This window comes from Arvicanthis niloticus, chromosome 25 (assembly GCF_011762505.2).
Source record: "Arvicanthis niloticus isolate mArvNil1 chromosome 25, mArvNil1.pat.X, whole genome shotgun sequence".
In the NCBI taxonomy this organism is placed as follows: domain Eukaryota; kingdom Metazoa; phylum Chordata; class Mammalia; order Rodentia; family Muridae; genus Arvicanthis; species Arvicanthis niloticus.
Genome location: NC_133433.1, coordinates 37470303 through 37491212, shown reverse-complemented (window position 1 = coordinate 37491212; position 20910 = coordinate 37470303). Strand labels below are relative to the sequence as shown.

The 20910-nt window shown below is 39.2% G+C and overlaps 1 non-coding gene across 1 annotated transcript; it reads left to right on the top strand.

Moving 5' to 3' along the window:
• The first annotated feature begins 14939 nt into the window (after positions 1 to 14939).
• Positions 14940 to 15046, top strand: LOC143438670 (U6 spliceosomal RNA). Its single transcript, XR_013107375.1, has one exon. It is a non-coding gene; the product is annotated as a U6 spliceosomal RNA (small nuclear RNA).
• Positions 15047 to 20910: the final 5864 nt, after the last annotated feature.

The following is a 20910-nucleotide window of genomic DNA, read 5'->3' as shown; positions in this document are numbered from 1 at the left end:
CAAATGTGAACCGTTCTGGCCCATGTGCAAGCAGGACAGGAAGGGCTTGGTGACAACTGTCACCATGAAATGTTCCTTTCTGAGACCTGTGCCATATACCAGAATTGAGGACATTTTTTTTCACCCTCAACTTTATCTTTCAGATTCAGATGTGCACAGTTGTATTCCACATAGACACCTCCAACTCACTCACTGGTGGCCATTTCCTTCTATCCAAACCACTTTTTTCTTTATGATTTCAAGTTTTTTGAGGAAATAAATAGATACATTTTACAAGAGAGTTGTGAATATTGAACCTATATTTTCTTTTGAGTGTGCCATTAGATGCGGACAAATATAATGTTTTCCAAATTTCTACTGTCATGTAAAAGTGAGGTTGCCAAGGTGACAGTTCAGAATAGTGAATCTGTTTTTGTCAGCGAGTTCACACTAGAAGCCAAATCAACATCGGCAACTTTTCACCTCAAGAAATGTTATTCCTCTATTGTTATTTTTCTCTGACCAGATATCCCTGTTCTGTATGCTTTAGAGGACTGAGAGGAGTTTCGTCACCATTTTGTTGGCCTAATATGTGAGGGAAACTATGCATGTCAGCATTTATTCAGGCAGGAGATACCAATGTTTGCATGTCATTCTGTGACATTCCATTAAAACTATCTGGAGTCCTAGGAAGAATCTGCCAGATATGTTCAAGATTCATGAATGCCTGAGGGTTCTGTAAAAATTTAGGAGATGAAAGAAAACATTAAATTATCATAAATGTCTGATTGTGTTTGAGCTTGGTCTTGTTTTTCCTCAAATGAGTGTAAATAGGTTTAACTGAACATGGAGTCAATATTTGTTTTAATACTGAATAGGGTTCAATGTTATCATTTGTTTTATCCCATAGAAAGCCCTGAAATCAGTGCCTAAACTTCCTTCTAAGGAAAGAGTGACAATCATGGGCTTATCTGTCCATTTACATTTAGCATGTAAATTAATCTGTCCAGTCCTGTGCTAGAAAATGGAAAATTGAAACTGCTTAAACTCAACATGGCTTCTGTTTTTATGGATCTGTAGTCTCTTTAAGGAGGACAGATTTGAATTTGAATAGATTTAAGACTGCACCAGTGCAGTGCTATAAAAGACCATCTTAAGTACTTGACTTAGAATTCAAGGAAGGCTTCCTGGAGGATATACAGTTGAGATCTAAAAGACTAAGTAGATAATAACGTAAAAAATACAGTGGGCAATATCATGGCAAGTTAAGATACTGAGAGAGGGCTAGAGACTGGAAAAGGTGAAGATAATGAAGGAAGACAAGTAGAGTCGGGGTGAAACAATGACCATTTTCTGATGACACCATGCATCTAATGATTTGTATTCTAAACAAACTCTATATTATTCTGCTAGAAATTAAAAATTATTTTATTAACTTATTTAAAGAATTCTCAGTATGTTTGAGACAACCTCATTTATAAATATATGACATATATATATATATATATATATATATATATATATATATTCCAACTTTAATATATTTCATATTTCCATACTACATCTTCATTATTTGTATATGTATCCATGTACGGTACATATGTGCATGCTTTCAGAAATAAGGTTTTTTCCTTTCACCTCAGTGAGGTAGTCTCTTTTGTTCCTGCCATGATATACACCACAGCCTATCTGGACTTCTGAATGGTCTCATTTCAGAGTCCTGTCTTGCTATTGGAATGCTGGAATTACAGATCTGTGTCATTGTATCTGACTTTTTCATTTTTTTTTTTTTTTTGAAAAAACTTCAGGTGACTTCTCAGACTTGTGTGACAAAAGCTTTTACTCTCTAAGCCATCTCAAGAGAACTAGAAAGCATTTTTAGAAATTATAAAGGGTTTTTCACAGAAGAAGGAACCTGCAAGTAGCTAGACCTATATTTTTTATTACCACACTTGATGACAAATTACAGCTTGTTCTACTTGGACAGAGTTCATGGAAGGAGAAAGGAATAAATACAAGAGTCATTTGGAAGGAAAAATCAAGGACTTAGAATTGGAATGGACACAGGTAATGAGGGAAGAGAAGTCATTCTTCAATTTTGACTTGCACAAATCACTAGATAGTAGCCATACTGAAAGCAGCAATGATGAAAGGCATCAGTAGAGTGGAGGAAACCAAGGACTTCATGTCATAAGTGTAAAATCTAACTTGTGTTTGAAACAGGCAGAGGATGTTTAAGAAGTCAGTGAGTCTACATATCTACTGCTGAGTTGTAGTTCTTGGATGAAGATCTAATCTGTAAGCCTTCTACATAGAGATAACAACTGCTAATGTAGATATAAATGAATCATTTAGGGAAGCAAAGGGTAAAGAAATTTGAAATGATGATGATGATGATGATGATAGTTACTTTATATGGAGAGATAGCTACCAATCCATCTATGCCTAAATATTTGAAATGACTGATATAAATGTACACTCTTTTGAAGCAATAATTCACATTGATCTACTTTTAATAGATGTCAAAAATGTCAGGATTATCAACAACCTATCAAACTAAGGCAATGGCTTGCTGTATTAGCAATTCAAATAAAGGGAGAGTAAGTCAATGTTAGTTTCCACTTTATTTCTCTGGACTGAGCCTTCACATAAACAAACCTAATTTAGAACATCATACTTCTTTCAATGTGCATAAAAGTTAAAAACATTGAAATGTGCATAAAAGTTAAAATTTTGTTGTAAAATCTTCAAAAACAAAAACAAAAACACTTCATAAAGAACAATTTGGGCTTCATATTTCTGTGAAAAATTCAAAACCCACTTTTGGGAACTTTTTACATTAGTAGTGAATTCAAATACTAGTTACTTATTCTACTGAGTATTTAACTGAAAATCTAGCAGAAGTATATTGCCTGCTGGGTGGTAGAAGATTCTAAGGGACATTGCTGAGAAGGGAAATAAATTGATTCTTGGTATTGTTGATTTCCCAGTGAGCAACTTCTAAAGATGAAGTTATACACATCTTAGGAATTTCTGAATATAAACTGTTGCTTATAAATTAAATGTAAAAATAAATGTGTATCAATGACTAACTATTATGGACTACACATGAATTATTATTGTTCAGGTCGTTGTCTGCATTATGATCACTATGATGCATAAAATGATGCATTAAATCATCTTAAAAATTACATTTATTTAAAATTTTTATTTATCTACTTTTATTTGTGTGTGTGTGTGTGTGTGTGTGTGTGTGTGTGTGTGTGTGCATATATACAAAAAACTTTTACCTCCATCATATATACCTAGGGCCACTCATGTCTCTCTCTGTCTCTCACTGTCTCTCTGTTTCTGTCTCTGTCTGTCTGTCTCTGCTGTCTCTGTATCTCTTTCTGTCTCTCTGTCTCTGTCTCTGTCTCTGTCTCTATCTGTCTCTCTCTATATATATTCCTTTTCAGGAAGGAAAGTTTTATTTTTTCCACATTGAGTTCTTATTGTTTCACTGTGGTGGGGAAGATGTGTGGCAGGATAGTAAAGCATCTGGTCACATTACATCTGTGGTCAGGGAGCAGAAAGGAATCAGTGCAAATGCTTATTTAATTTTCATCTTTTTGTTTAGTTTGGGACCTCAGTCTTATAGTAATACTACCCACATTTAGTGTGAATATTTCACTTCTATTAGCTCAATTTATAAATTCCCTCACAGACATGCCAAAAGATTTATTTCTATGGTGACTCTAAATCTCATCAAGTTGGCATTGTAGATGAATCATCACAGAAGGCATTGCCTCTGCCCCCAAATAAAGAAAACTGGTAAGAAGGAAAAACAGATTCCTAACAGGTTTCTCTGCTAGAATCATTTTTGTTGGCCAAATCACAGACCCAAGAAAGTGCAAGTTGTCTTAAGGCTAGAAGAAATACAGTGGTTCTCAAACTTCCAAATGCTGTAACCCTCTAATACAGTTTCTCATGTTTTGTTGACACCCAACCATAAAATTTTGTTGCTACTTCATTATTGTAAACTTATTACTGTTATTATTTTTTAATGTAAATATCTGTGTTTTCTGATGGTCTTAGGCCTGTCTTTTGAACCTCCCAAAGGGCCAGAACCACTACTCTAATTGAAAAAACTACACCTTTAAATATAAAACGCTTTAATGAAACTGTAAAGTGGCTTCGGCAAGCTTGCTATTTTGGAGATTTAATTTCTCATTGATTACGTCTGTGGTCTTGAGCACTTGACTTCTACCCAGGAGGCTCTGTTTCTGAGAAAGGCTCACTCCTGAGAGTGTTAAATCAGGTTTCAGTCACTCAGCAATGGTACCCTGGCTGCCATCTGAGACCCTGTGATTGTTATTTTCCCAGCCAGAGAAAAACACTGTCCCAGTGGATGTTGAGAAGCAAGCAGCCTTATAGTCTGGATCTTAGTTCTGGCATTTCTAAGCTTGGAAATAGAAATGTACCTAATACTAATATACCACATTTTATCCCTGAGGAAATAATGAAGCTATTCTTACAACTTTTCTCACAGTATAGTTGGGAAAATTACAAATAATTAAATACATGACTAGCACTTAGAATGATATATTTGTCAATACCACTATTATTACTATTCACTTTCTGATAAATTTGAAGCTCTATTTAGCACCTATTTATATTCAGCCTAAAATGTTTCTTGAGGTATTGCAAGTAGTGTTGGCTACACTGCTTTGAGCTCCTGAAAAATCACAGGTGTGTATCCTCCCAGAAACTATCTTGGATCCCCAGATGAAAGATACATATGTTAGCTCATTTTAAACCTGCCTCAATGGCTGGGCTCTTCTAAGCCTCCCATAGGTAGTATGCCCTTACCTTTACTCCTTGCCCAACACCTCTAAATCTACCTTTGTCTTGGTTGATCTGTTACCTTTACTCCTAACTCAACACCTCTAAATCTTCCCTCAGCTTAGTTGCCCAGTTATCATCTATGAAGTCTTGCTCTCCAAGATGTTTTCGGTATGCCCTTCCATGGGCTGCTTTCCCTGTCTGCCTACATTTTGGAAGATCTCCCCTGTAGCTATGAGTCTGTTCCGTCTCTCTCCCCCAGGTGTCTCAATTTTCTTCTTCCTCTCTTATGGATTGTAGGAACCTGAAAGTCCTGCATTTTTCTTTCTTTCCAGCCATTGGCATCTTTATTGATTGATCAAGAACCAATTGGGGGCAAAGACATTCAGTGTTAGTATGTATAGATTTCCGAATAAACCAAATAATCAGAACCACTCCTCTACATCTCACCATTTCTCTCCAATTAAATAAAACCTCTTCTCGAAGATCTAAATTGAACAGAACCATAACAATTGTGTAAATTACAAAGCATGATATACAATCAACATCTAGTCATATTTGTCAATTAGATAACTGTAGGCCGCCAACCTTATGCTGCATTTGAGGCAGTCTCTCCCAAGAAATCTAAAAGAGCGCTTCCACAATAAAGGCTGTTGAGAAGGATCCGGTTTGTTGCCTCTTCCTTGCTGGACAAGCGGGGTTCGACAAAGTGGTGCCGAAACCCAGGAACGAAGAAAAGAAGAAAGAAGAAACGAAGAAAGAAGAAACGAAGAAAGAAGACACGAAGAAAGAAGAAACAAAGAAAGAAGAAACGAAGAAAGAAGAAACAAAGAAAGAAAAAAGAAGGCACCTGAGAATGGGGGACCCGAGGAGAAATTCTCATGGATTCAGAACTCTTCACCCTGAGAAGCGGTGGTACCGATAAGTTCCCAGGTCAAAGGGATAATAAGAAAAGGTCCTCAGAAAGAGAGAATTCAAAAATCCACAGATTCAAAAGACCTTGGTAAAGAGGCGGAAAGACCTCGGTAAAGAGGCAGACCTCGGAAAAGAGGCAGCTTAGAAGACCTCGGTAAAGAGGCAGTTCAGAAGACCTCAGTAAAGAGGCAGCTTAGAAGTCCGCAGGAAAGTTTCTGAGGGAACAGGATAATATAAGCCCAATGTTTGATTAAGACAGATGGGGCTAGACAACTCCGCCTGTCCACCCGTGTGTAAATCTTACGTAGCTAAGTGAGTAACATGGGGAATACTCACTCCAGCCAATTCTTGAGTGCACTGCATGAGCTCCTTGAGCAACGACATCTTGACATAAAAAGTCCTAGAAGGCTTTTTACGTGAACTAGGATGAGTAGCCCCATGGTTTGCGCTCACAGGGTCTCTAACCATTAGCTCATGGGAGAAATTGGGTCAAGAGCTTGATAAGGAGGCTGAGGAAGGGTCAGTGAAACCCAGGGTGAGGCCTCTTTGGCGCATAATACGTGCCTGCTTGGAGGATAAAAGATGTGTTGAGGGTGTGAAAGCAGGACAGAAATTGCTTCAAGAGCATCAGGAGAGCATGTCAGAAGAGGAAAGGGCCTTTAAGGAGAAAAAAGAGGATAAGGGGTATAAAGATAAAGAAAAGGGAAAAGCTAGCAGAGCCAAAGACAGGCCTAAACGGCCTGAAAAGGATAAAAAGGAGAAAAGGGAAGAGGGATAGACAGGGATTTACCTCTCTTTGAAAGAATTAGAGACTTCAGATGAGTCGGGGTTAGCTTCTGAGGAAGAAGCGGAGCTCGAAAGGGGAGCCGCTAAATATATACAAAAAAGATATGATCTTGATCAGGGAAACATTAGTAAGGCCAAAGATAAACAGGAAGAGGATAAGTTAGACAAAATGGAGGAGCTGAAAGAGTTCCTAGCCAAAATGAAATCAATGACTCTTTCAAGAAAGAAACAGGAAGAGGGGAGGAAAGATGGGAGTGGGCTTAAGCCACCGCCCTGGGCAGCACCCAGTGCACCGCCTCATGTGGAAGTTCTACAGCACCCACCATTAGAAAAGGGATCTTCTTTTTGCCCTCAGACGTGGAAGGAGGCTGTGGGGGCCTTTCCTATTTTTGAGGATGATAATCGGCAGAGATTTTATGAGCCTTTAGAGTTTAAGCAACTAAAGGCCTTGGCTGAGTCCGTCCAGGCCTATGGGATTAATGCATCTTTTACTCAGGCATTGTTAGAAAGATTAACCTTGCGTGCCATGACCCCATCCGATTGAATGAGCACAGTTAAAGCCTGCTTAACTATGGGTCAGTATTTGAACTGGAAGGCCCTGTATATCGAGTACGCTCAAAGCCAGGCTCGGGCCAACCAAATTGATGGCCAAGATGCATGATCCTTTGATATGTTAATGGGTCAGGTTCAATGGGCCGCAAATCAGACAGGTTATCCCATACCAGTTTACAGCCAGATTAATGCCATGGCCATAAAGGCATGGAGGTCCCTGCCCAACAAAGGAGAGATATCAGGAAACCTAACAAAGGTCATCCAGGGGCCCACGGAGCCATTTTCTGACTTTGTGGCAAGAATGATAGAGGCAGCAGAGAGGATTTTTGGTGACCCAGATACAGCCATGCCATTGATAGAACAGCTTATCTATGAGCAGTGTACGAAGGAATGTAGGAATGCTATCACTCCATGGAAGGCTAAAGGATTGCAGGCATGGATGAAGGCATGCAGGGAGATAGGAGGACCTTTGCCCAATGCAGGATTAGCAGCTGCCATTCTACAAGCTGCAAGAGGAATAGAGAGAACCAAAGCATGATTTACTTGCGGGAAACCTGGGCATTTCAAAAGACAGTGCCCTGAGAGAACAACTTAATGTAACTGGTTGCTCTGCTGCGGAATGTCATATTTATTAGCATAAAACAAAAAAGAATTTTTTTTCACCAGATATTGGTACAAGTTTTTATGCCACCTATGTTGGCCTTAATTTTACTCGGCAGGATAGCTATGCCTGCTAATCCTTTTGATGTGTGGCTGCTTTGTGGAGTGAAAGGTAGCTGCACAGATCTGTCACCCTTTGTTATGATTGGGGGCAGATCTCATGGGGTACAAAAATTTTTTCTTCTCATTGGCCATCACCTTAGCCTCTTTTTCCATAGCAGCTTGGTGTTTCTTAATAAGTTTCTCCATTTCTGCAACAAAATTGTTATGCTGAGTTTCAGGATCTTTATCTAATCTGAGGCGGTGTTTGTCCATCATGTCTAGCTTACTCTTGTCATCTGATGCATCTGGAAGACTACTAACACTGCTGCTTTGGCTGCTGGCACTTATAGACATACTGGGGATAGACTGATTGCTTCCAACACTACTCTTAAAGAATGTTTTTTAAAACAAAAGGGGGATTTGGCTATGGCCGCACCCCGAGAGAAGGAACATCTGTAAACAGTGGGAGAAGGCCAGGGGCTAGCTGCAGCTGACAGGAAGCCTGACAACCTCGTGTGTGGGAAGCGGGGTACATCTGAGCTGGGGAAGGCTGGCAGCAGCCTGTAGTTCTCTGGAGGGGAGGAAAATGGTTACATTCACAAGTTTGCATCTCTGCACAGCTGTACCCTGACTGTTAGCAGCAATCAGCACATTGGACCCCCCATCTGACAGTGCCCACCAATACACAGCACTGACAAATTCATTCGTGTCATCTTCTTCCCAGTCTTTGTCTAACACACTCTTAATTGTTAGCAAAGTCTTAAGTCCTTAACTAGGGCCACAGGACAGCACTTCTACTGCTTTCTGTGCTGTTCCTGTGGTAGGTTACCATTTAATAAAACCCCACAGAAAAGGTAGGACCTCATTGTGACATCCCAAAAGAAGCCACTGCTTTCCTAGGTGCTCCTTGAGTAAGAGCCCGGGTCATGGGTCCTCTGAAGCCATGGCAGGGAGAGATGTGCTAAGTGGCTACATGGGCAAGAGAAGAAATAGAAACAAATTCCCGGAGGATGTTTTTGGCCATCTCAATGTTGTGGGCAATGACCAAAGCTTTCTGAATGTCCTGGTAGGAATAGCCCTGACTCATGAGGCGCTCAATCTCACTTGAGAGCTGTGGGGAGGGCGCAGTGGCTGCAGGGTTAGCAGTGGTACCTCCACCTTGCTGATAGCTACTTGCTTTTCGTTCTGAGTTGATTCTCTGAGGGAATGGTTTGGGGGGCAGGTAACAGCTGCTGCCCTTGAGTTACAAGCATCCTTAAATGTCCAACTAAAAGGAGGACTCATGCTGGTCAGTCAAATAATTGACCTTGTCCAAGAGCAGGTGGATGCACTGTGGCAGTTGGGACAAATTGGATATAAAAGGAAATATGTTGCATTGTGTGTTACTGCTGTTCAATATCAAAACTATACTCAAGCTACTAATCTGTCTCGTCAGCTCTCTAGTTTTTTGACAGGTAATTGGTCGGCAGACTTTGAAAGTTTGATGAGGCGGTTGCAGATAGCCATTGTGACAGTGAACTCCACTCACTTAGACTCTAGTCTCACCAGTGGACTTGCTGCGTGGATTGCTGGAGCTGTTTCATCTTAAAGAGTGGGCAGGAGTCCTGGTTTGGGGAGCCATGGTGTTGGCTGGTTGCGTCTTTTGCATGTGGCTTCTATGCAAACTAAAGAGAGACCATGCCAGGTACAAATCTGTAGTCTACCAAGCCTTGGCCGCCATTGAGAATGGTGAAACTCCCCATGTTTGGCTAGCAACCCTGAAGGAAATATGAGCGGGTTTCATAGATACGAGCCCTTTAGGAGTGCTCTACTGGCAGTTTGAGGTGTTTGCGAGTGGGTACTCGACAGGGAATGTTCCATGAGTATAGATAGATTTCCCGAAAGTATGCCTGATTGCACAAAGGTTTGATGCCAAAAACCTCCTCTCCTGGTGGCGCCCCAGGGCAGAGGCTCCCTTTCCCCGTCAAAAGGCATCGAGATGGGTATGGGAAGTATTCAAGAGAAGAAACCCATTACAATATCTCATCTTGCACAGGGGATCAGGCCTCTGCTTTCCCTCACTGTACAACTACACTCATAGGGTAACTATCATGTACCCGTTCTACTGACTCAGGGTTTGCAATAAAACAAAAAAGGGAGAGATGTAGGCCACCAACCTTATGCGGCTGAATAAAACGGCACTGCAGAGTTGACATGGCTGACTAAAAAAACGCTGCGCCGCTTCAACTCTGCGGGCCAAGGGCGCACATTTGCGCACGTCAGCCACTCTGAGGTGGCAATCCAAGATGGTGCCTGCCTAGGCTCTAGTAGGAACTACCAGAGGCCTGTGCATGCGCAATTCAATTTGGCTCCAGCCCCCCACCCCCGAATGGGGCATGCAAATGAGGTACCACTAGGGTACCACGAACCTGACCAATCACTGCCTCCTCGGAGGGGCATGCTAATGAGTATGCTAATGAGGCATTGCAAATGGACCAATCAGACACCTCCATGTGCTTTGCCACGCCCAGGGCTGGGGGTATATAAGCAGCCCGTTCTGGGCATTCGAGGCAGTCTCTCCCAAGAAATCTAAAAGAGCGCTTCCACAATAAAGGCTGTTGAGAAGGATCTGGTTTGTCGCGTCTTCCTTGCTGGACAAGCGGGGCGCGACAGATAACGTATTCTACCATCATTTCTAACTTAGAGTTACAATTCTATCCCTGAATTATGTTTAGATTTTAGCCTGTAACACCATCTGAAAACCATGCTTTCTACTCTATACCATGTCTTTAATGTTGAACAACTTAAGTTTGCATATGGGACTATAATTTTCTTCAACCATGTCAGAAAGCTGAGAATGAATTAAATATTGTGGTTCTAATGCTCTGACTTAATCAGGAATCTGAGAGTACTGATGCTGAACATCCTTGTCCCAAATTGTTTATTGATCAATCAATAAAAATGCCAGAGGCTTATGGTTGGGTACAAAGAAAAAGGCAGGACTTTTGGGTTCCCAAAGGCTAGGAGACAGGAGAAAAAGAATCAAAGATACTTGGAGGAAAGAGACAGAATAGACTCAGAGCTACATGGGACAGCTTCCAAAACGTAGGCAGAAAGGGAAAGCAGGACACGGAAGGGCATTTCAAAAGCATCTTGGCAAGAACAATGGGCTTCAAAGAAGGTAACTGGGCAACTAAGCTGAGAGAAGATTTAGAGGTGCTGAACAAGGAGTAAAGATAAGGGCACACTAACTATGGGAGGCTTAGAAGAGCCCAGCCATTGAGCCTATAAGACAAGTTAAAAATGAGCTAATGTGTGTGTGTCTTTCATCTGTAGATCTGAGATAGCTCTTGGGCAGATGTGCATCTGCTACTCATTGGGAGCTCAAAGTGGTATAACCAAAGCTACCTACAACATTGAGGTGCTATATTATAAGCCATAAATAACTTGCAGAGTCTGGATTCCAGTGACACAATGCTCTTCCCACAATGCTCCTCTTCTCAAATCTTTCCTTTTTCTGTATCATTGAAGCCTTTCATTTCTTGCCTTCTTTCTTCCAGCAGTAGCCAATCTTGCCTTCTGCACCTATAACCTACTTACCTCTCTCACCTCTTCCTTGCCACTCACAGGCTTTACTTTCTTCATTGTATACATGGACAATTAGAGAAGCCAAAATCTTTGTGGTGGCATGCGTAGTGTATGTAAGTATGTGACAATGAACAAGTACACATGTATATGTGTGTGTTTGTAAATATCTTTCAAACTAAAAAGTCAAAGTTGTTTTTTGGAAATCCCAAGGCAGTTGTAACCATTGCAGGTTTCAAGGAACAACAATCTTGAGAGGAATGCATTAGACAGGATAGCTGCTAAGGATTTAGTCCAAGATAGTTTGAGGTAACTGTTTCTGCCCACTATACCATTTTGCAATTCTTATGTTTTTCTTGGGTGTTAAAGAACTTCTATCAAAATAGTTTTATAACAAAAAAGCCTTACTGTGAAGTACAGATGTTTCTTTTCCTTACTTTTTTGTCTTTTTATATATATTAAAAAACGTTTCTAGATAAGTGTGAGAGTACAAACTTAGCATTTGGGAAGCTGAAGTAGAAGGATAAGAAGTTCAAGACCAGGCTGTAGTCTGTAGCCTTATCTCAAAAACAGAATTTAAAAAAAAATGTGATTAAGCTAAATGATAACTCATTACTTTAAGTCAAATTACTTTTTATTGATAAAACAAGTGCCTCTTCTGTTGTCTCCCATTTGGACATAATACAGTCAGTGAGAACTGTTCCTTTACATCTTGACTTTGTGTTTCAGGTGCTTTCAGTAGGAAATTCCTGAAGACTGCTGCATGTGACTGATGGCTTCACTGAGATTCTGAAGACCTGTGCTGGGAAGTCAGATGCATGGTGGGCATTATCTGTGGCCTTGTCATCTTTGGTGGAACTGCTTTAAGAGAAGATGTTCTAAAACAGAATCTCCAGCCACACTTGCATGGAGGGACCATGCTTGGTACACTGAAAGGGAATAGATGGAAACCTTGCTGTCACACAGAATAGTGACTGATTTATTTCAAGTACACTTTTGTACCATTCAACATTATTCCTGTCAATAACAGATCATGTGGCATTTGTCTCACAAAATAATTCTTAGGCATTTTTGCTCAGCTTCCCAAGGAATAACAATCATAATTTTGTGATCTTTGTGTATACCCATTTGAATGAACAAATATAAATAGCCAGAAACCTTTAGAGACTTTCTGAAGCTAAAATGACTATGAGTGTTGAGGTTTTGTATAAGTGATGTTCTTTGTTTCTCCTCTACATGTTCTGCTTGTATAATATGATGGAATGCCCAGGATTAGAGACATTTTGCTGCAAATATAAAAAGCAGACTATCTTGGTGATCAAACAGAGTTGTTATGAGACAATTTATAGTTTAAAATCATTGGAGAAAAAAATGAAAAATACAATTAAAATAGGGAAAAGATATGAAAAGGCAGAGGGGAATCAACAGCTTAAGAGGCTGCTTCTGAAAGGTGCTGCAATGTGCAGATACCCGTTTGAGTCCTGACCCAAATAGTTTGAGTGTGGGTCCTGAATTGCTTGTGTTGGAAGCTTAACCCTATACTCACTTGATACTTGGAAGTAAAGACTGTCAGGATGTAATTTGGCCCATACAAGGTCATCAGGGTGAGTTTTCTGTTGGCATTAGAGGCTTTATAAGAAGAAAAGTCTGAGCTGGCACAGTCTTGCCCTCATGCCATGAGGCATTACCCCAGATTGTCACACAGTAGGGAAAGTCTCCCATGTTCACAGCACAGAACAAGGCCTTGTGCTAAGAATTCCCAGAGTAAAGACTAATGAGCCAAAACTGTCTTATATTTTGTTATTATTTAAGACATACATGGCAAAAATGTGCATGTGCGTGTAACAAGAGATATATTTCCTTCTTCATAGCAATATCACATTTTCACAGATATTCACTGGAAATATGTTCAAGTCTCCAACAATAAAAGATCAGGTAAATAGACATATTCGTAACATAGAATATAGTAATACACATAAATCTGTAGGAAAAATGTTTAAATGTTTAAATACATACTGTATTTTACTCAAAAATGAAATCAGAGTACAGATGGTAAGAATGAATACAGTAACTAAAGGCTGGATGGCCTCTATTGTTGGTGAGAAGGGGGTGGTTGAGAGGACTGGAGGAATATCTGTGGTCCTGGCAATGTGGAGTCTCTTCCATTTTCCTGGAGCTTGTTGAGAAGCTATATGCTCTTTTAGAAAAACCTTTCTGTTGTATATCTTAACTTCTGTACTTTTGTGCAACAATGATTTCATAGAAATAATACAATAATAATTATCAAATGATGTATGAAAGACATTTCTTTGAAGGGCACTGAACAATTCCCTTTTTTTTTTCTCTTTTATAAAACAAAAATTATTTCATTTGGTGTATATAGTGTTATTTGATAATGTGTAATCCTGCACATGTATCTATACAGTACTTTCATGGCTGATGCTCTCAGAGCCTAGAAGAGGGTGTCTAATCCTCACTGCCAATTTTAACTGCCATTACTGCTTGTAACTGTTGTAACTGTTGTGTAGGTGCTGATAACTGAATCTGGGTTTTTTATCTGTAAGCGTAGTGTGTGCACTTAACTGCTAAACCATCTCTCTAGCCCCTGTTTCATCTTTTATCAGATAAAAGGTCTCAGATACCTCAGATTTTGAAAATTTTACATTTTCAAATTTATTGTGTAGTTCACTAAATATGACTTTCTTCATAAAAATTCAGAATGCCATAGCTAAAAAAAAGAAAATTCGGTTAATGGCATAGGTCACTTGATAAAGACCCTTACCACAAAGCCTGTTAACTTGAATTTGATCCCTGGGAACCACATAGTGCAATAAGAGAACCCATACCACAAAATTTTCTTCAGATGTCCACATGCATATTATGACATGTATGTCCTTCCCACACACCAAATAAATTAAAGCAAATAAATTAACCGTAAACCAGAAAAAATTTCAGAAATAATGCATTTGTCTAAAAATACGCAATAGAAAATTTATAAGTTTCTAAGCTTATTCCTATAGTACTACATAAAGCAAATGAGCAAACTTCAGAGTAAGAACAGTAGCATGCAGATATTTCAGCCCATTTGCTGAACACAGAGAAGGTAGTACACAAGTGATGTTTGGTTCTTTTTTAATTTTGCCCAGAGGAATCATGCTGTCTCCCTACATGTACTGATCTATGTGTCATGTACTGAGCAAAGGGGCTTGCAGGGAGAGAGAGCAGAACATGAGAAGACAAGAACACTGCAGATATTAAGGGAAAAATGACTACAATCTAAAAGTCTGGGATTTCATCTTGAACTTGGAAACTTTTGCTAGTTAATTAGCTTCACCTCCCCACCTCCTATTCTGTGGTTTAATAGCCATAGAAAAGCAGACAATGAGAGTCCCAGCTTATATTATTTGCTTTTTTTTTTTTTTTGCTTTGACAATAGACTTTTTTCTCACACAATATATTCTGATTATGTTTTCCTGTCCCTCTATTCCTCCTAATTAGTTTTTGCAAATCTCCCCTCTTATCCAGATCAATGTCCTTTCTGTCTTTTATTGGAAAACAAACAGGTTTCTAAAGGATGATTATAAAATAAAAAAAATAAGATAAAAAATTGAACACACGTGCTCGCTTCGGCAACACATACACTAAAATTGGAACAATACAGAGAAGATTAGCATGGCCCCTGCGCAAGGATGTCACGCAAATTCGTGAAGAATTTCATGTTTTTTAACAAAATTATAGAGGAAAGATCCAAAACCTAAAGAAGGAGATATCCATAAATATACAAGAAGCCTACAGAACTCCAAATAGTTTAGACCAGAAAAGAAATACTTCCCGCCACATAATAGTTAAAACATCAAATGTACAAAACAAAGAAAAAATACTAAAAGCAGTAAGGGAAAAAGGCAAAGTAACATATAAAGACAGACCTATAAGAATTACACCAGACTTCTCACCAGAGACCATAAAAGCCAGAAGATCCTGGACCGATATCATACAGACCCTAAAAGAACATAAATGCCAGCCCAGACTACTATACCCAGCAAAACTGTCAATCATTATTGATGGAGAAACCAAAATATTCCATGACAAATCCAAATTTACACAGTATCTCAACACAAAACCAGCACTTCAAAGGATAATTGGTGGAAAACTCCAACACAAGGAGGGAAACTAAAACCTAGAAAAAGCAGGAAAGTAATCTTCCAAAAACCGTAAAAGAAGGTAGCTACACAAACATATCTCCACTGCCAGTAACAAAAATAACAGGAAACAACACACATTTTTCCTTAATATCTCTTAATATCAATGAACTCAATTCTCCAGTAAAAAAACATAGACTATCAGACTGGACCCAACATTTTGCTGCATTCAGGAAACGCACCTCTGTGGAAAAGACAGACACTACCTCAGAGTAAAAGGTTGGAAAACAATCTTCCAAGCAAATGGTCCCAAGAAACAAGCTGGAGTATCGATTCTAATATCAAATAAAATCAGTTTTCAACCAGAAGTAATCAAAAAAGATAAAGGACACTTCATATTCATCAAAGGAAAAATGTACCAAGAGGAACTTGCAATTCTCAATATCTATGCCCCAAATGTAAGGGCAACCACATACATAAAAGACACTTTACTAAAGCTTAAAGCATACATTGCACCTCACACAATAATAGTGGGAGATTTCAACACCCCACTCTCAGCTATGGACAGATCATGGAAACAGAAACTAAACTGAGACACAATGAAACTAACAGAAGTTATGAACCAATTGGACTTAACTGACATCTATAGAACATTTCATCCTAAAAAAAAAAAAAAAGAATATACCTTCTTCTCAGCACCTCATGGTACCTTCTCCAAAATAGACCATATAATTGGTCACAAAACGGGCCTCAACAGATACAAAAAGATTGAAATAATCCCTAGTACCTTATCAGACCACCATGGACTAACACTTGTCTTTGACATGGACAAAAACAACAGAAATCCCACATACACTTGGCAACTGAACAATGCTCTACTCAATGATAACTTGGTCAAGGAAGAAATAAAGAAAGAAATTAAAGACTTTTTAGGTTTCAATGAAAATGAGGACATATCATATCAAAACTTGTAGGACTCATTGAAAGCAATATTAAGAGGAAAAATCATAGCTCTAAGTGCTCACAAAAAGAAATTGGAAAGAGCATACATTAACAACTTGACAGCAAACCTGAAAGCATTAGAACAAAAAGAAGCTAGTATACCCAAGAGGAGTAGACGGCAGGAAATAATCAAACTCAGGGCTGAAATCAACCAAGTCGAAACAAAAAGAACTATACAAAATATCAACAAAACCAGGAGCTGGTTCTTTGAGAAAATCAACAAGATAGACAAACCCTTAGCCAGAGTAACCAAAGGGCACAGAGACAGCATTCAAATTAATAAAATCAGAACTGAAAAGGGAGACATAACAACAGAAACTGAGGAAATTAAAAAAAAATCATCAGATCCTACTACAAAGGCCTATACTCAATAAAATCAGAAAATCTGGAGGAAATGGACAATTTTCTAGATAGATACCAGGTACCAAAGTTAAACGAGGAGCAGATAAACCATCTAAACAGTCGGATAACGCCTAAAGAAATAGACACAGACATTAAAAATCTTCCCACCAATAAATGTCCTGGGCCGGATGGTTTCAGTGCAGAATTCTTTCAGACCTTCAAGGAAGACCTAATACCAATCCTCTTCAAGCTATTCCACAGAATAGAAACAGAAGGAACACTACCCAATTCCTTCTATGAAGCTACCATTACACTCATACCTAAACCACAGAAACCCAACAAAGAAAGAAAACTACAGACCAATTTCTCTTATGAATATTCATGCAAAAATACTCAATAAAATTCTCTCAAACTGAATCCAACAACACATCAAAACAATTATCCATCAAGATCAAATAAGGTTTATCACAGGAATGCAGGGATGGTTCAATATTCGGAAATCCATCAATGTAATCCACTACATAAATAAACCCAAAGAAAAAAAACACATGGTCATCTCACTAGAAGCTGAGAAAGCATTTGACAAAATTCAACATCCATCCCTTCATGTTAAAAGTCTTGGAAAGATCAGGAATTCAAGGCCCATATCTAAACATAGTAAAAGCAATATACAGCAAGCCAGTAGCCAACATCAAACTAAATGGAGAGAAACTTGAAGCAATCCCACTAAGATCAGGGACTAGGCAAGGCTACCCACTCTCACCTTACCTATTCAATATAGTACTGGAAGTCTTAGCTAGAGCAATTAGACAACAAAAGGAAGTCAAAGGGATACAGATAGGAAAGAAGTCAAAATTTCACTATTTGCAGATGATATGATAGTATACTTAAGTGATCCTAAAACTTCCACCAGAGAACTCCTAAACCTGATAAACAAGTTTAGCAATGTGGCTGGATATAAAATCAACTCAAACAAATCAGTAGCCTTCCTCTGTTCAAAGGATAAACAGGCTGAGAAAGAAATTATGGAAATGACACCCTTCACAATAGCCACAAATAAAATAAAATATCTTGGAGTGATTCTAACCAAGCAAGTGAAAGAGCTGTATGACAAGAACTTCAAGTCTCTGAAGAAAGAAATTGAAGAAGATCTCAGAAGATGGAAAGATCTCCCATGCTCCTGGATTGGCAGGATTAACTTAGTAAAAATGGCTATCCTGCCAAAAGCAATCTACAGATTCAATGCAATACCCATCAAAATTCCAAATCAATTCTTCATAGAGATAGAAAGAGCAATTTACAAATTCATTTGGAATAACAAAAAACCTAGGATAGCGAGACCTATTCTCAACAATAAAAGAACCTCTGGGGGAATCACCATTCCGGACCTCAAACTGTACTACAGAGCAGTAGTGATAAAAACTGCTTGGTATTGGTACAGAGACAGACAGGACGATCAATGGAATAGAATTGAAGACCCTGAAATGAACCTGCACACCTATGGCCACTTGATCTTTGACAAGGGAGCTAAATCCATCCAGTAGAAAAAGGACAGCATTTTCAACAAGTGGTGCTGGCTCAACTAGAGGTCAACATGTAGAAGAATGCAAATTAATCCATTCTTATCCCCTTGTACAAAGGTCAACTCCAAGTGTATAAAGGACCTTCACATAAAGCCAGATACACTGAAACTAATAGAAGAGAAGTTGGGGAAGACCCTCGAATACCTAGGAACAGGGGAAAAGTTCCTGAACAGAACACCAATGGCTTATGCTCTAAGATCAAGAATTGACAAATGGGACCTCATCAAATTGCAGAGCTTCTGTAAGGCAAAGGACACTGTCAACAAGACAAAACGGCAACCAACAGATTGGGAAAAGATAATTACCAATCCTACATCTGATAGAGGGCTAATATCGAATATATACAAAGAACTCAAGAAATTAGATGCCAAACAACAAAATAACCCCATTAAAAAATGGGGTACAGAGCTAAACAAAGAATTCTCAACTGAGGAAACTCGAATGGCCGAGTAACACCTAAAGAAATGTTTAACATCCTTAGTCATCAGGGAAATGCAAATCAAAACAACACTGAGATACCACCTCACACCAGTCAGAATGGCTAAGATCAAAGACTCAGGTGATAGTAGATGCTGGCGAGGATGTGAAGAAAGAGGAACACTCCTTCATTGTTGGTGGGGTTGCAAGCTTGTACAACCACTATGGAAGTCAGTCTGGTGGTTCCTCAGAAAATTGGACATAGCACTACCTGAGGACCCAGCTATACCACTCCTGGGCATAGACCCAGAAAATGCCCCAACAAATAACAAAGACACATGCTTCACTATGTTCATAGCAGCCTTATTTATAATAGCCAGAAGCTGGAAAGATCCCAGATGCCCTTCAACAGAGGAATGGATACAAAAAATGTGGTACATTTACACAATGGAATATTACGCAGCTATTAAAAATAATGAATTTGAGAAAATCTTAGGTAAATGGATGGAACTAGAAAATATCATTCTGAGTGAGGTAACCCAATCACAAAAGAACACACATGGCATTTATTCACTGATAGGCGGAGATTAGCCCAAAAATTTGAAACAACAAAGATTCAACTACCAAAAGACATGAAGCTCATGAAGAAGAAAGAACAATTGAGGATGCCTAGGTCTTTCTTAGAAGGAGTAACTAAATACCTAAGGGAGCAAATATGGAGATAAAGTGTGGGACAGAATCTGAAGGGGGGGGTTGTATGGAGACCATTCCACCTGGGTATTCATTCCATGGGCAGTCACCAAAAATAGACGATGATAGGGATGTCAGGATGAGAAAGATGACAGCAGCCTGATAAGGCTGTCTCCTTAGAGGTCCCCCAGAGTCTGACATACCCAGAGGCAGATATTCACAGCTATCCATTAATCTGATCAAAGGTTCCCAATGGAGAAGTTAGAAAGTAAACTGAAGGAATCTTAAGGGCTGGTGGCCCCATGAGGAGAGCAACAATACCAACCAGCCAGAGCTCCCCAGGGTCTAAATCACCAGCCTAGGAGCACATATGAAGAGACACATGACTCCAGCTGTATATGTAGGGGAGGATGGCCTTGTTGGGCATAGGTGGGAGACAAGGTCATTGGTACTCTGAAGGCTGAGCACTGAGGGGGGGGACCTGAGGGGGGGAGGGAGGCTGAGGTTAGGTGGGTAAACACCTTCATAGAAGCAGGAGGAGGGGGGATGGGATAAGGGGTTCCTGGGTGGTGGGAGAAATGTGGTAAGGGAATAAAATTTGAAATGTAAATATTATATCCAATAAAAGAGGGGAAAAAATAGAAAAGCAGTTAGAACCAACATTCTTAATAAAATGCCAGCCCTCTTTTAAAAAAAAAACTATCTTGATACTAAAATTTGTTTTGAGAATTGTATATTGCAGAATGATCAGCCTTGGTGTATCTACTCAACAAGCAAGCTGGGCAGACCTGCTCAAACCTCTTAGGTTCGGGAAATCAATCTGGAGGCAGCGAAGACACAGCATCAAAGGATTGTCAATTTGCTCTTCCCCCCCCTCCTCTTCTAATATCTCAATGCCCATAATCAGCTTGAAGAAGCTAATGAAAAGTCAGCGCCCCTATTCCCTGGGCATGGGGACTAAGGTGGTAAATGTTGGGCTGTCTTTCTAGGGAAAAGTAGTGGTTTTGTCGGAATAGAGAGGATTAGCTAGGGGTTAATTGCATAGCCATAACCTATTAGTAGAAATCTGTATAATTAATATCAAGATGAAGATATAAATTCTTAAATGGCACCAATTTACTTTGATTACAAATTTTAAGGTTTTCATTGGCATGAGTGAGATGAATATTGTTACTCTCATAGGCATTTTACCAGTATAACACGTTTAGGAATACAAAGCTTAGACCCAGTCCTTCTTTAACTTTTTTTAAGTTTCGTTAAGTCTTACCGTGTAAGTTTTGCTTTAATTTTGATACCTCTTTGTCTTAACAATAAAAAGTTGTATGGTTTTTATCAACTGTCTCCAAAATAATCTCTTGTTATGCAGGGAGTAAGTACAGTTCTTCCCATTCATGATTTCAGTAGTTGCTTCCCTA